Source organism: Eptesicus fuscus, chromosome 18 (genome assembly GCF_027574615.1).
Source record: "Eptesicus fuscus isolate TK198812 chromosome 18, DD_ASM_mEF_20220401, whole genome shotgun sequence".
NCBI classification, from domain to species: domain Eukaryota; kingdom Metazoa; phylum Chordata; class Mammalia; order Chiroptera; family Vespertilionidae; genus Eptesicus; species Eptesicus fuscus.
This window is the reverse complement of record NC_072490.1, coordinates 42,307,628-42,312,953: the sequence shown is the minus strand read 5'-3', so window position 1 is coordinate 42,312,953 and position 5,326 is coordinate 42,307,628. Positions and strand designations below refer to the sequence as shown.

Sequence of the window (5,326 nt, the reverse complement as noted above, 5' to 3'; positions counted from 1 at the left end):
AGAGAACTTGAAAATATCTTGAAAAATAGAAATGAAAAAGGAAAGATGACAAAGCACCCTCCTTTCTTCCCCTTCTGTGGGTGATGTTTACACAAAATCGATACTGTATTTATTCCGTGTAATTGTGCTTCACTAATCAGAGATCCTGTTCTATCATCCTCTCGATTATCTTGTTTTCCTGCTCATTTGCTTTCTGCTTCCAAACTCTGGCAATATTATCCTACAACATTACTGCAAAGTAAATTTTAACTGAATTTGCAATTTAAAATCATTGATTTTTCTAAGTTTAAACAAACAGAAGCTACTGCTTCTGTTTCATAAGGAAAACCTGAGAGTATTGGATTGTTTCATGGAATTCCAGTCTGGAAGGAGAAATGCTAAAGAGTTAAGAATGTGAAATTTTTAAATGAATGTGAAAAATGAGCCATAAGCAAAGGGGTATGGAATAGAGAATCCTCCAATAGCCAAGGAATTAGAGATGAACCTCTTTTACTCTTTCATGAGGCGCTTTGCAAAACTCTTCACGTGTCCTGTTACTCTGCTTGGCAGTAGTCTGTTCTTAAGTGCATTGAATGGGGAGGCTGTAAGAAGATTAGGGAGCAAAAGTATGAGCAGCCTAATACTCGAATAGAGAGAGGGCTCACTACCTTGGCAGGGATGGGTTTGGCATCAAGATCTACTATGATGACACCAAGCATCCTGAAATCCAGCTTCAACACGTTTCCATTACTGGGGCGTGAACATGCAGCTAGCCCAGCCCTGGTGCTAGGGGTGGCCCTAGGCCTGGGGAGTGGCCAGCCCCTGCTGCAGGCCCCTGGACACTCCCTCTCCGTGCTGTAGAATGTACCTTCAGCACACAGTAGGGGCCCACTTTGGCATGCACCTGCCACTAGAGGCCCTGGGCATCACAGCCAACCACAGCCAGCGTTCCCATGGCCAGAACATCACCATCTTCTACAAGAACCAGCTCGACCTCTATCCCTACCTTGGGCCCAGAGGCAGAGCTCACAATGGGGTGTCCCTCAGGCTGTTCCTTGGCCGCCACCTAGCACGGGCTGCCTACCAGATCCACCGCAGCCTGGGAGCTGGCAGTGCTGGACTGGGAAGAGTAGAGTCCACTCTGGGCTGAGAACTGGGGCTACTCCCTCCCCCGGCCCACGCCCCCGGGTTTATCAGGCAGCCTCATGGGCTTGAGCACAACCGGTATTCCCCGACCTAGACCCCCAGGAGCAGCGCCACAGGTCTGTACTGGCTTTGAACAGCAGCCCGTGCACTGATGGAGGGCACACTGTGGCTGGGCCAGACACTGCAGCCCCGTGGGCTCTGGGGCTTCTATCGCTTCCTGGCCTGTGGCAATGGCTGGCACAGTATGGCTTCCAATTACACGGGCCACTGCCACCCAGCCACCCCTGCCCACAAAACCCAACTGCTTTGGCTCTGGCCACCTCCGGAGCCCTGTTCCCCAGCATCCACCTCCCACCCAGGCTGCTGCCTGCTCACCACCAGGCCTTTGTCCAATGCCACCTGGAGGAGGCCCTCCGTGTGGCAGGCGCTGGGCACCCACATCCCTGCCTGTCCTGGCCCATGCCTGCCTCACACACCAGAGCTCTGGGAGGTTCCTGTTCCAGGAGAAGTGCTGGCATCTTCATGACTCCCTGGTGGACACGCTGGACCCCTATGTGATCAATGTGACCAGGGTGGCCACAGCCTGCAGTCAGCACGGTGCCACCGCTATGGGTGCTGTGCCCGGCGAGACCCAGGACCGCTGGAAGCCTTTCTGCCCCTGCAGCCAGGTGGCAGCCTTGGAGGTTGGGAGGCCTTCAGCTGTCCCTGCCACTGGGGCTGGGCAGATCCCACCTGCTGGGAGCCTAGACCTGAACTTGGGCTTGAAAACAGTACAAAGCCAGAAGTCACCTGTTATGACCCTCTTGTCCCCACTGCCATTTCTCAGTCCTGGAGGATTCTGTCCCACTCTTGTTGTATTTAGCTTAGCCAGTCCTCCCAGGCACACACCCTACTTTGCATGGGATCCCTGGGGAGTGAAAGGGGCCAGAAAAAGACATTCGCACCATTTCAAAGCCAGAGGCCCTATGAGATTAGCTGATCCCTCCTAACAAGGAAGCAGCTCCAGAGAGAGACCGGGTTCCCCAGGGTCAGGGTTTCCAGCCCAGGGCTCTGTTCCTTCACACCACTGGATCCGTGGAGACGTGGCAGGAGACCTGTCCAAGGGCAGGTGGGCCCCAAGATCTTGGCCAAGGTCTGTATGTGCTAAACTGTTATCTGTCCTTTGCTTTCATCAGAAAGCCACTTTTTCTTTCACACACACACACACACACACACACACACACACACACATAAGATCCACAATGATGAAGAAGCACCAGCGCGGATGTGAGAAACTGAGTCAGTGCGATGGGAAAGAACAGTTAGGAGAACCGTCAACAGCAACATCAAAGGGCCAGTGCAGAAGGAAGGGGAGGAGCAGAGAAAAAGAGGGAGCAGCCGTGAAAGGGGCAGGCAACTTCAAGGACAGCTTGAGGAGAACCCCAGAGCCCTGTCACCACTGCCCATGTCCCTCACACTCCTTGGTGGCTCTTGTTCTGGAGGAAGGAAGAGAATGCAGATGAGCCTGAGCTTCCCCAGGCTCTGAGCAAGTCTCACTAACAGGGCCCCAAATCCCCTGGCCCCTGTCCACACAAAGTCCTGTCTAGTTACTTCTGAGAGATCCTGAGGTGTCTTGCCTGAGTCACAAACAGCCCTTTGGTTCTATTTGAGCCCTTAGTTCATGTCAACTCTCCACAAAACCAAGAAAGGGCCAGACTCATTCCGACCATTGCTGCTGGCTGCCCTCCACCGGAACACTGTTGTCCATGCCAGGGTGCTAGCTGAAGAGAGCCCAGAGCGATTCCCTCTGGGTGCCGACACAGAGCCAGGTTCCCTGGAGCTCTCACTATATCAAAGCAGCTCCTTGTGGCACTCCTGTCCCGGTCTGTGCTGTCCTCTGTCCTCTGCCACAGGCCTCAGTCCTAATGAAAACGACTGCTTGGCTAGTGCCTGCCGCCCTCTCCACGGGGCTCAGATGAGGTCCAGGGGCCTGCTGGGAGAACTCGTGCTTGAAGCATATAGCATGCTGTTCTCCTGTCCTCCCTTGTCCCCAGCTCTTCTCTGAGCAAGTCTCTTTTGCGATGCACATTAACTATTTTTTTAAAATATGTGTTTTTTTATTGATTTTAGACCGAGAGGAGAGGAGAGGGAGATAGAAACATCAATGAAAGAGAAACATGGATTGGTTGCCTCCTGCATGCCCCCTACTGGAGATCGAGCCCACAACCCGGCATGTACCCTGACTGGGAATTGAACCAATACCTCTTGGTGCATGGGATGATGCTCAATCCACTGAGCACACTGGCCAGTCTACATTAACTCTTTCAGAGAAACACAGATTACTCATCGGACACACCCTGAAATGTTAGAATTCCAGCCACAGGACCTAGAGCTCGGGCTCCTCGGTTAACATCCATCGTTGTGAAGACAGGCACTTCGATAAGACACAGGGGACAGGGATGCACAGGGAGAGTGGGTCAGAGGCCCCTCTCTCTAATACAGCGAATGTGAACTTTGGATTGTGTCCAAGAGCGTTTTACCCACTAAACTGCTTGGACATTCCAAAAGGATGAAAAAGCCAGAGGAAATTGTCTAGTGCCAGAATAATTTTTTCAATTCTAAATTTACTAATAAATTTTTGGATCAAACCAGTTTTCCCAAATGCACCACAGCCCACCCACTTATCACCCAAATGCACATCACAAGAGCTTTCTGGGATTAAACTAAAACTCCAGGTGAGTGAATTCCACCGATGAAATTATTAAAGCTATTTTGCTTGGACACTCATAGAACCTGCCAGGCCCAGATGGATACGTGGTAATTGATATTTATGAACAATGCTCTCCACAGCTGGGAGACCCTGGCTGGCACGTGGCAGGTCACCCACGGCTAGCAGGCCTCACGCACATGCTCCCTCCACACCCACCTCACCGGCAAGAACCCTGCCCATGATTTCCCGGAGTCCTTTGTTTGGCTGTTCATGAGCCCAGTGATGGAAGCCGACGTGGACTTTGGGGCCTGAGCACGTGCTCCCGTTCCCCTCCATGTCGCCCAGATACTGTGGATGCTTGTCAAAATCTTAATTCACAGGAACACCCTGCACCAGATTCTGTGGCGTTCTCAGAGATCTGGGATGGAGAGTCAGCTCTTCTGCCAAGACCTCAGAAATAGCACAGAATGAAATCTGCCAGCTTGTGGCTTTAAAAAGTCCGCTTACCTTTCTCAAGAGAAATTAGTGCGCAGCAAATGAAAATCACTAATGTTCCTATTCATCTGGCATATTATTCCCCCTGGATATGAAACGGCTCTTCTCAAGGCTGCAACTAATGGATGTCTTGACCTCTGATGCCAAAGCTTGGGAGCGACTCACCGTGTCAGGTCGTCAGCACAGAAGGACGTGGAGGACGGGATGTGGGGGGCAGAAGGGGCACCTGGACCTGCAGCCCTGGTTTCAGCCCCGCCATTAACTGCAAATTCTCCACAAGCCCTTTCTTCCTTTGGGCTTCAGTTTCTCCAGGTCTAGCCAGAGCATAAACACACACTCTTGGCCCTCCCCTCCTGGAGGATGTGTAATTGTTCAGTCTGAGAGATCTGAACAATTTTAATTCTTAAAAGTCAAGAGAAGGAATCAATGGCTTGATGGCTGCCTGGCCTTGGGTAATGTGTATTAACCCATCTGCCCCACCCCACCCTCACCTCCCATTAACTGGAATTGATTTTGAGGGTGGAGAGAGGAGAGAGGATGTTCTGGGAATATAAGACTGACCCCATGGCAGAAAGAAAGGAGCAGGGAAAGCCAGGGAGGTCCTGTTATATTCTGGCTACTTTAATATTTGAAAATGTGAACCCACACACACACAAATAAACACCACGTGATTCTTTTTATTGTGAAGGAATTCTTAGTACCAAAGATAATACCAATTACCAATACACTTAAATGCTTTCATTTCTGGGCAGATTAGGGAAACATCTGTTGATGGTCGCCATCACTGTGAGCTAATTGTGATGTCAGGTGTTTTAACTTTGCCTATCTTCTCTAATCCTTTTAACTGCCCAGATAAACTGAGGCCCATCCAGGTCAAGTAACCTGCCTAGAGCTCCAAAAGCAATAAATGCTGGTAGGAGTTTAACTCAGGCTGTTTGGCTTCTAGGCTCATGTTCTTCCCACAATTCCACACTGCTTCTCAGGCACTGGGAGGCTCAATTTGAATTAATAAATGTT

General features: G+C 50.8%; 1 pseudogene; it reads left to right on the top strand.

Moving 5' to 3' along the window:
* Window positions 1-657: 657 nt before the first annotated feature.
* LOC103290458 (hyaluronidase-3-like) lies at window positions 658-1,987 on the top strand (annotated as a pseudogene).
* Window positions 1,988-5,326: the final 3,339 nt, after the last annotated feature.